Source organism: Salvelinus fontinalis, chromosome 25, assembly GCF_029448725.1.
Source record: "Salvelinus fontinalis isolate EN_2023a chromosome 25, ASM2944872v1, whole genome shotgun sequence".
Taxonomy (NCBI): domain Eukaryota; kingdom Metazoa; phylum Chordata; class Actinopteri; order Salmoniformes; family Salmonidae; genus Salvelinus; species Salvelinus fontinalis.
In genome coordinates, this window is record NC_074689.1 from 8,511,496 (window position 1) to 8,522,865 (window position 11,370).

Below are 11,370 nucleotides of genomic sequence, written 5' to 3' on the forward strand. Positions count from 1 at the left end.
ACCTTACCAGAAGAGTGGAGGCTTTTATAGCTGCAAAGGGGGTACCAACTGTATATTAACCTGTCTAGGATCAGCGTGGCGCTAGCGGCACCCCCCCCCCCCCCACTGAAAAACCAGTGCCGCGAAATTCAAAAAATATATATTTTTAAAATATTTAACTTTCACACATTAAAGTCCAATACAGCTAATGAAAGACACAGATCTTGTGAATCCAGTCAACATTTCCGATTTTTAAAATGTTTTACAGGGAAGACACAATATGTAAAGATGTACATCTATTACCTAAAAACACATTAGCATAATCCACCATCTTTTATTTGTCCACCAACACCAGTAGCCATCACCAATTCGGCTAAACTAAGATATTTATAGCCCCTAACCAACAAAAAAACTCATTAGATGACAGTCTGATAACATATTTATGGTATGGGATAGGTTTTGTTAGAAAAAAGTGCATATTTCAGGTAGACTTCATAGTTTACAATTGCACCCACCATCACAAATGGACTAGAATAATTACAATGAGCAACGTGTTTACCTAACTACTAATCATCAAACATTTCGTAAAAATACACAGCATACACGAATCGAAAGACACAGATCCTGTGAATACAGACAATATTTCAGATTTTCTAAGTGTCTTACAGCGAAAACACAATAAATCGTTATATTAGCTTAGCACATAGCAATTAGCAGCCCAGCATTGATTCTAGCCAAAGTGAGCGATAAAAGTCAACATCGCCAAAAGATATTAATTTTTTCACTAACCTTCTCAGAATTCTTCCGATGACACTCCTGTAACATCACATTACAACATGCATATACAGTTTGATCGAAAATGTTTATATTTAGCCACCAAAATCATGGTTAGACAATGTGAAATGTAACTCAGCTGGTCAGAATTTGTCCTTGCGCCACTTAGACAGTGATCTACTCTTATACATAAATACTCATAAACGTGACTAAAAAATATAGGGTGGACAGGGATTGATAGACAATTTAATTCTTAATACAATTGCGTTATTACATTTTTTAATTTATCCTTACTTTTCAATACAGTTTGCGCCAAGCGAAGCTACGTCAAAAAACATGGCGTCCTAAGCCACTAAAATGTTTCGACAGAAACACGATTTATCATAATAAAAATGTCCTACCCTGAGCTGTTCTTCCATCAGTATCTTGGGCAAAGGATCCTTTCTTGGGAGAAATCGTCTTTTGGTGGAAAGCTGTCCTCTTGCCATGTGGAAATGTCAACTGCGTTCGGGATGAACTGAAAAGCGTGCCCAACTTTTCACATCGTTGCAAAAATAAATGTCCCAAAATCGCACTAAACGGATATAAATTGCTATAAAACGCTTTAAATTAACTACTTCATGATGTTTGTAACTCCTATAACGAGTGAAAAGATGACCGGAGAAATATAACAGGCTAAACTAACGCTTGGAACAGGAGAGGGTCGGTGTCTTCCACGCGCGTTACGCAGCAAGAAAAGACTTGCTAGCTAAAGGTTTTTTTCATTTGTAGGGCCTGTGAACGAGCAATCGACCCCGTTGGAATCGTCATCACGTAAAGGCATCCAGGGGAAGACGTAAGAAGTGTCCGTATAGTCATAGCAACGACAGTGCCCTTTTAACTGACTTCAGAAAAGTGGCCAACATTTCTCAAATCTGACTCCATGTCAGGGAAATTGCTGTAGAATGGGCTCTGTTCCACTTAGAGACAAAATTTCAACTCCTATAGAAACTATAGACTGTTTTCTATCCAATAATAATAATAATATGCATATTGTACGATCAAGGATTTTGTGGGAAGCCGTTTAAAAAATTAGCCACATTAGCATAAATAGTCTAAACAGCGCCCCCATCCCCAACAGGTTAATGCCCATGATTTTGGTGAGATGTTCGACGAGCAGATGTCCACATACTTTTTTGGAAGTTATAACTGGAGATAAGATGGTCCAGTTAGGGTGTCATTAACATCTTTGGACATTCATAACATTTCATTTTAGTCCATTTAATCACGGAAATTAATAGTCCAACTGTCATACATTCTACGTCCCAAATGGCACCCTATTCTGTATACAGTGCATGACCTTTGACCAGATCTCAATCGTGGGTGTCTTTTTGGGATGCAGACTGTGTCGGCATGATACTGATTTCACCTAAAAAGTAATTCAACCCTAAGGTGATGCTCTTTGGAGGGCAGCAGTATGATGTTATATCTGAACAAGTACCTCATACTGCCACCACCATCTTGAGATAACATCTGTGACCTACTCACTTATCTAGACACAGGTAATAGCATGTAGAAAACTGGACAAGAGCTAATAGTTTACAAATGATGGTAATAAAATGGTCCTTTAAACCACATTTTTGTATTTTTAGGACCAGATAATGGTATTTGTTTGGATTATCAAATTAGAACTTTAAAAGTTTCTCTGCCCTCTAATTAGAGATCAATTTCGCATGGCTTTGTTAATAGGTAATTTATTATCTGTTCATAGGATAACACGATGTTTCAATATTTGGCAAACCATATTTCTTAATCCAAATAAGAGGGTAATGAGAGTTTTAAACTACATCAATTCAGCTTGAGTATACTTAATTACAATATTTAATGAAAATCATAATTTATGAATTGAGTATACTAACTCAGTAATGAATCACTTTCCATATACATTAGTAAACGTCAATTCCTTAATATTTAATGAATCCTGGATAATCCCAGAGCAATCACTTTCGATCAAAATTGCTTTTCTCCAAAGGTAGACAGAGAGAAAGAGAGGTTCAGCAAACTTGTCCACAGTAATACACCATAATGTTGCCTATTATTATATGCATGGGCTTTGTCAAACTGGATGGGAAATTACTTTATTTACATCTAATAATTCCTAAGAACCATTATGTGCGAGGGTTAGATTGGCAGGGCTTGTTACTGGCATTGCATCATGAAGGAAACCTTGGTACAGTAACAGCCTCAATCTGAAGGAAATAAAATAAAATATAAAATCAAACTTTATTTATATAGCACATTTCAGACACTAATGCAACGCAATGTGCTTCACAGTGGGAAAAAAAATGAATAAAAAAACTATGAAAATAAAAAAAGAAATATTTACTACACAACAATCATAAGAGAAAAAAAACCTAAAGAATAACAATAAAAACCGAAAGACGAAAAAAAGCACACTAAGGAACAACAAAGCTAAAGGTGTGTCTCTTATAAATACTGTATGTTCACAGATTTGTAATGCTATTCCAGAGGCTGGGGGCATAACAACTAAAGACTGCCTCTCCATTCCTCTTGGTCCAAGGCTTTAGGATAGTTTAAAAGCCAATGCCTGAGGCACTGAGGGACCTACTGTGTACATAACTCAAAAGGATGTCTGATATGTATTGGGGTGCACAACAGTGGATTGATTTAAAAACCAATAGAAGAATCTTAAAATGTATTCTAAAACTCACAGGCAGCTAGTGCAGAGACTTTAAAACCGGTGTCGTAACATGACTATCATTAATGTGAAGATGGTTATATTATCAAAACAATTCTCTAGGTGTAATTATTAGGTGATTAAACGAATCACTTAAACACTAATTAACGAGGAAGTCGGGCACCATGAATTTTTTTCAGCAAACTTAACATGTGTAAATAGTTTTATTAACATAACAAGAATTAACAACTGAGACATAAACTGAACAAGTTCCTCAGACATGTGACTAACAGAAATGGAATAATGTTTCCCCTGAACAAAGGGGGGGTCAAAATCAAAAGTACTGCACTGCATCTCCTCCTCATGGCCTGCACCAGATTTGCCAGTTCTTGCTGTGAGATGTTACCCATTCTTCCACCAAGGCATCTGGAAGTTCCCGGACATTTCTGGGGGGAATGGCCCTATCCCTCACCCTCCGATCCAACAGGTCCCAGACGGACTCAATGGGATTGAGATCCGGGCTCTTCGCTGGCCATGGCAGAACACTGACATTGCTGTCTTGCAGGAAATCACGCACACAACGAGCAGTATGGTTGGTGGAATTGTCATGATGGAGGGTCATGTCAGGAAGAGCCTGCAGGAAGGGTACCACATGAGGGAGAAGGATGTTTCCCCTGTAACGCACAGCGTTGAGATTGCCTGCAGTGACAACAAGCTCTGTCCAATGATGCTGTGACACACCACCCCAGATCATGATGGACCCTCCACCTCCAAATCGATCCCGCTCCAGAGTACAGGCCTCGGTGTAACGCTCATTCCTTCGACAATAAACGCAAATCCGACCATCACCCCTGGTGAGACAAAACCATGACTCGTCAGTGAAGAGCACATTTTGACAGTCCTGTCTGGTCCAGTGACGTTGGGTTTGTGCCCATAGGCAACGTTGTTGCCGGTGATGTCTGGTGAGGACCTGCCTTGCAATAGGCCTACAAGCCCTCAGTCCAGCCTCTCTCAGCCTATTTTGGACAGACTGAGCACTGATGGAGGGTTTGTGTGTTCCTGGTGTAACTCGGGCAGTTGTTGTTGCTCTCCTGTACCTGTCCCGCAGGTGTGATGTTTGGATGTACCGATCCTGTACAGGTGTTGTTCCACGTGGTCTGCCACTGCGAGGATGATCAGCTGTCTGTTCTGTCTCCCTGTAGCGCTGTCTTAGGCGTCTCACAGTATGGATTTTGCAATGTATTGCCCTGGCCACGTTCACGCAGATGAGCAAGGGACCCTGGGCATCTTTCTTTTAATGTTTTTCAGAGTCAGTAGAAAGGCCTCTTTCGTGTGCTAAGTTTTCATAACTGTGACCTTAATTGTCTGTAAGCTGTTAGTGTTTTAACGACCGTTCCACAGGTGCATGTTCATTAATTCATTCATGTTCAAGCCAGCAGCATACCACCCTGCATACCACTGCTGGCTTGCTTCTGAAGCTAAGCAGGGTTGGTCCTGGTCAGTCCCTGGATGGGAGACCAGATGCTGCTGGAAGTGGTGTTGGAGGGCCAGTAGGAGGCACTCTTTCCTCTGGTCTAAAAAATATCCCAATGCCCCAGGGCAGTGATTGGGGACACTGCCCTGTGTAGGGTGCCGTCTTTCGGATGGGACGTTAAACGGGTGTCCTGACTCTCTGAGGTCATTAAAGATCCCATGGCACTTATCGTAAGAGTAGGGGTGTTAACCCCGGTGTCCTGGCTAAATTCCGAATCTGGCCCTCAAACCATCATGGTCACCTAATAATCCCCAGTTTACAATTGGCTCATTCATCCCCCTCCGCTCCCCTGTAACTATTCCCCAGGTCGTTGCTGCAAATGAGAACGTGTTCTCAGTCAACTTACCTGGTAAAATAAATAAATAAATAAAAATTGTTTATGGTTCATTGAACATGCATGGGAAACAGTGTTTAAACCCTTTACAATATAGATCTGTGAAGTTATTTGGATTTTTACGAATTGTCTTTGAAAGACAGGGTCCTGAAAAAGGGACGTTTCTTTTTTTGCTGAGTTTATTTCCCGAATGTAACTCTCTTCGGATATTTTCATATCTTATCGATTACAGTCATATTCTGAATGTCACAAACTCTTGGAAATCTGCACGAACCCTAGCATAAACAATTAATCAGCGATGTACCATTTGGCTAAGTTATTTATTTACTAACTAACTAAATAATCACACTGAAGTACATAAACACACACAGGATAGGTTATACCTTGGTTACTAACATGATACAAGGAAAAGTCACTAGTGGACTAAACCGATATGACGGCTTGTTACACCAAATGAAAAGCAAGGGGAAGGTAAGAAAGAGCGGGAGAAAACAAAGTACTGCACGATCGTACACACAACTGATAACTATGCTAATGACAATGCTAATACTTTGCACATCAACAGTCGCTGAATCGAAAGGAATTGCAATTTACATATTTACGAGTGTAGGCCTTTGTTGACTCTCTCTGTGATCGTCGGTACGTCTGCTGGAGAGTCAGTCGACAGAAAGTCTCTGGTTTGTCCACTAGAGATCAAAGTCTTTCGTAGTTGTAGCTTGTTATAATGGATACGTCAGATGTACCAATGGTCATCCGATAGGGAAATGTTCTTCAGAATGGGTCTTTCAGAGTACCATTCGGTCGTTCGATCGGTCGCGTTGACCAGACTAAAGTACTAGACAGCTGTAGACTGAGTGTGTAGTCTTTAATTTTGTAGATATCTTAACCATTCGTGACGTCCGTTTCACACCGTCCGTATATTGGTCTATAGAGTGGTAGCCATTTCAATGTGGGGATAACGCTCACGTTCTCTGGTCTGTAGAGTAGTAGCCATTTCAACGTGGGGACCCCATCCCTGCGTTTTCTTGACTAAATGTACATTTTGTCACAGTTTTTTTTATACTGGAGTAGAAAAAGGGGCATTTCATCATTCCCACGCAATGTCTGTGTTCACTTGGGGCGGGGCCACTGACTGATCATAAGTTACTATGAAAAACAATTCTCATTTAGAAGACTAAAATCACATTGTTATCTTTCCAAAAGTATTCTTATATTTAATCATTTATTTTATACATCATTCAGATGCAATCCCCATAATTGAGAACTGTATACAAACAAAGATTTCATGATGTCACAAAATGAAACAAATTCGGCAGGACTGTTCTTTAAATACCCATGGACCATTCCAAATGTTTGGAATACAGAAATACTGTTTAATTATTCATCCTTTTGATGTTACCATACTGCAACGTCTCTCTCTGTGGTAACAAGGGGATTGAACTTCCATTTCTGAGAGTGGGGAGAGAGAGTTTTCCTGCAGGTATTTATGACCATCATAAAACTGTGGTGAGAGAGGGAGGGGGGGACCTATGTAAGGTGTGCTCTCCATCTGGACTTGGTCAGTACCAGTGCTGCAGCATTCGGTATGTTTTGCAGTTGACCAATGGCTTTCTTGGGTAGACCAGACAGGAGAGCATTACAGTAGTCAAGCCTGCTTGTAATAAAAGCAATGAAAAGTCTCTCTGTATCAGCCTGAGATTTCTACGGTGCAGCCATTTCTATGTTCCTCAGGTGAGGAACATTGACAGGGGATGTCATCACTGACTGTTGCATAATTGCTTAAGTCGTTTTTATTTCTCTGGCCGTATGGTCAATCCTGCATATTTTTGTTAAAATGTTTAAATCACTGTAGCCCCTTCCTGCACTCAAATTACCAAATCGCCCTCTGGTGACCTCATGGGTTTAATGTTATTTATATTTTATATTATATTTTTTACATTTTCATAATTTCATAATTTCAAATAACCCGCCGAAAATCCGATGTTTCTATATCAAATGGTTTTGTTATATTTCAGTCTTCTATGATGTACATAAAGTAGTAATATTGGAATGTAAACTCAGCAATGCATTTCACCTCTATATCTGACATGGTACAGGTGTCTTCATTTTTTAATCCCAATAACTGTATAGGGCCATAAGCAGACAAGGGAACCCAGTGCTCCTAGTGGCCGGTGATTTTAATGCAGGAAAACTGAAAACTGTCTCACCTCATTTCTACCAGCATTTCACTATTGCAACTAGAGGCGAAAACCTCTGGATCACCTTTTCTCCACACACAGAGACCATGCATCCCTCTCGCCCTCCATTTGGCAAATCTGACCATAACTCTATCCTCCTGATTCTTGCTTAAAAGTCAAACATGAAGTACCAGTGACACATGCGGAAATGGTCAGACGAAGTGGATGCTATGCTACAGAACTGTTTCTCTAGCACAGACTGGAATACTGTATGTTCCGGGAATTCATCCCATGGCATTGAGGAGTATACCACATCAGTGACTGGCTTAATTAATAAGTGCATCGACAACGTCGTCCCCACAGTGATTGTAAGTACCTATCCCAACCAGAAGCTATGTATTACAGGCAACATCCGCACTGAGCTAAAGGCTAGAGCTGCCACTTTCAAGGAGCATGACACTAATTTGGACGCTTATAAGAAATCCTGCTTCGCCCCCCCGATGAACAATCAAACAGGCAAGTATCAATACAGGACAAAGATCGAATCCTACTACACCAGCTCTGACGCTCGTCGTATGTGGCAGGGCTTGAAAACTATCACGCATTACAAAGGGAAACGCAGCCACGAGCTGCCCAGTGACGGGAGCGTACTAAACGAGCTAAATGCCTTTAATGCTCGCTTCGAGGCTGACACTGAACCATGAATGAGAGCACCAACTGTTCCGGATGACTGTGTGGTCTCGCTCTCCATAGCCGATGTCAGTAAGACCTTTAAACAGCTTAACATTCATAAGGCCACAGGGACAGACGGATTAAGAGGATGCGTACTCAGAGCATGGGCTGGCCAGCTGGCAAGTGTCTTCACTGACATTTTCAACCTCTCCTTGATCCATTCTGTAATACCTACATGTTTCAAGCAGACCACCATAGTCTCTGTGCCCAAGAACGCCAAGGTAACCTGTCTATCCCCCTTAGCACTCACATCTGTAGCCATTAAATGCTTTGAAAGGCTGACATGGCTCACATCAAGACCATCATCCCAGACACCCTGGACTCACTCCAATTTGCATAACGGCCCAAAAGATCCACAAATGACGCAATCTCTATTCCACTCCACACTGCCCTTTCCCACCTGGACAAAAGTAACACCTACAGTATGTGAGAATGCTATTCATTGACCACAGCTCAGTGTTAAACACCATAGTGCCCTCCAAGCTCATCACTAAGCTTAGGACCCTGGAACTGAACACCTTCATCTTCAACTGGATCCTGGACTTCTTAACCGGCCACCCCCAGGTTGTGACAGTAGGCAACAACACATCCGCCATGCTGACCCTCAACACGGGGGCCCTCAGGGGTGCGCGCTTAGTCCCCTCCTGTACTCCCTGTTCACCCATGACTGCATGGCTGTGCATGACTCTAACATCACCATTCAGTTTGCTGACAACACGATGGTGGTAGGCCTGATCACTGATGGTGATGAGATAGCCTATAAGAAAGAGGTCAGAGACCTGGCTGTGTGGTGCCAGGACAATAACCTCTCCCTCAATGTCAGCAAGACAAAGGAGCTGATTGTGGGCTACATGAAATGGAGGGCCGAGCACGCCCCCATTCACATCGATGGGGCTGTCGCGGAGCGGGTTGAGAGTTTCAAGTTCCTCAATGTCCACATCACTAAGGACCTATCATGGTCCAAAGACACCAAAACAGTCGTGAAGAGGGTATGACAATGCCTCTTTCCTCTCAGGCAGCTGCAACTATTTGGCATGGGCCCTCAGATCCTCAAAACGTTATACAGCTGCACCATTGAGAGCATCTTGACTGGATGCATCACTGCTTGGTATGGCAACCGCTTGGCTTCCAACCGTAAGGCGCTACAGAGGGTAGTGCGTAAGGCCCGTTACATAACTGGGGCTGAGCTCCCTGCCATCCTGGACCTCCATACCAGGCGGTGTCAGAGGAAGGCCCAAAAATTGTCAAAGACTCCAGCCACACTAGTCATAGAATGTTTTCTCTGCTACCGCACGGCAAGCAGTACTGGAGCGCCACGTTTGGGACCAAAAGGCTCCTGAACAGCATCTACACATACACACACACACATGCATATCGACGCCACACACATATACACAATTTCAGACTCTTTCACACTCTTCACACCCTTTCACTCTTTACATACGCTGCTTCTACAAACGTATTATATATTCTGATTGCCAAGTCACTTTTACCCCTACCTACTTGTAGTTACTACCTCAACTACCTCGTACCCATTCACATACACATCGCACCGCTACTTCTTGTATTTAGTCTTGTTATTGTGTTGCTATTTCCTTTTTTGTAAATGTTTCTTACTTTTAACTTTGCATTGTGGGGTAAGGGCTCGTAAGTACACATGTTATGGTAGTGTAAACTCGTATTCTATGCATGTGACAAATACAATTTGATTTGAACTATTATTTCCCCCCCCAAAAAACAACATTTTCAGGTGTTTATGCTCATCATTTTTTTTGTTACTTAATTTAATTGGAAAGATCAACTTTATTGCTTCAGCCTATTTACATAATGTGATTAACATCCCATTTTGTTTTGATCATTGTGTCACTCATTTAAATGTGCATAATAAGTGTGTCAATTTACTTTACAAGGACACCCTTCCTTCCCCCTACCTACTGAGGCCAAGATACATTTTCATAGGTTACTCAAGACAAGAAATAAGAAAAAGTTGTTTGAAAAAGTTCTGTGTCTAGACATTTCTAATGATGATTAGATAAACAAAGCAACAACAAAAAATATAAGACCAGTATTTTTTTATTAGGCATAATCCTTCCAAAAATGTTTTCGCTATGTCAGCCTCGAGGGTTCATTGAGTTTGAGTTTAGTGGGGAAGTAAACAGAGGAGTTTTTAAATTAGTTATTTTCCTTTTGAGTTTTTATGTTAAGGACACATGTAACAAACTTCATAGCATAATATCTTAAACATACAATATCACGTATTGTGGATGTATGTACTGTATGTATGGATGGATGGATGTACTCTACAATGAATTAATGGGTTCTTCATTAAAACAACACATGCATTTCACTGACTTTTACTTGACTGCAGATTATATCAAAGGACATGTATTTGTTACAACCCTGTAATGAGCGGTACACTAACCATGAACCAATTTGGCCTCCCCACAGTAACATGTCTGTCATTGATTAGGAAACAACTAACGACACCCTCTCTCCGGGAGGCTCTGTCATAGGAACAGGACTAATAGCAAAGGCCAGTCTCACTGTTACAATCTCTAGTTCTGCAGCTGAGCATCTGAAGTACTCTGGTCTTCTTACTGGGATTTCACAGGTTCGAGAAAATGTGAATTAACATCCTGATTAAGTACTCTTTTGTTTTAGTGAAATTGAATACAGTAGGCAACATTAATAATGTAATGAGTATGATGGGAGACAGAGTGCTGGTTTCAAGCGCAGCGGGTGTTTATTAGCAGAGGACCACAGGAGGAGGCAGGTAGCATGGTCCAGGGACAGGCAGAAGGTCATATATAGGGACTCCATAAAGGTAACAGTACAGGCAGAGAAAAGGCTAATGACGTAATCCGGGAGATCAGGCAAGAGGTTGACAATAGGAAATCTGATAGTCAAAAGTACAGGAAGGGAAAAGGCAAAAAGGTGTCGTTAGTGAGGATTGCCAAAAAAATATGATACACAGGAGGACTAATACGGAAATAAAAAGAACTCTGAATAGACCGTGTAGCAAAACAAACATTACCTCACAATGATGGGGTGCAAAGGACTGAACTAAATAATGTGTGTAAATGACATACAGGTGTGTGAACAGGTAATCAATTTCAGGTGATTGGGATCTGGAGTGAGCTGCGTTCAGGGGATCCATGTGTTT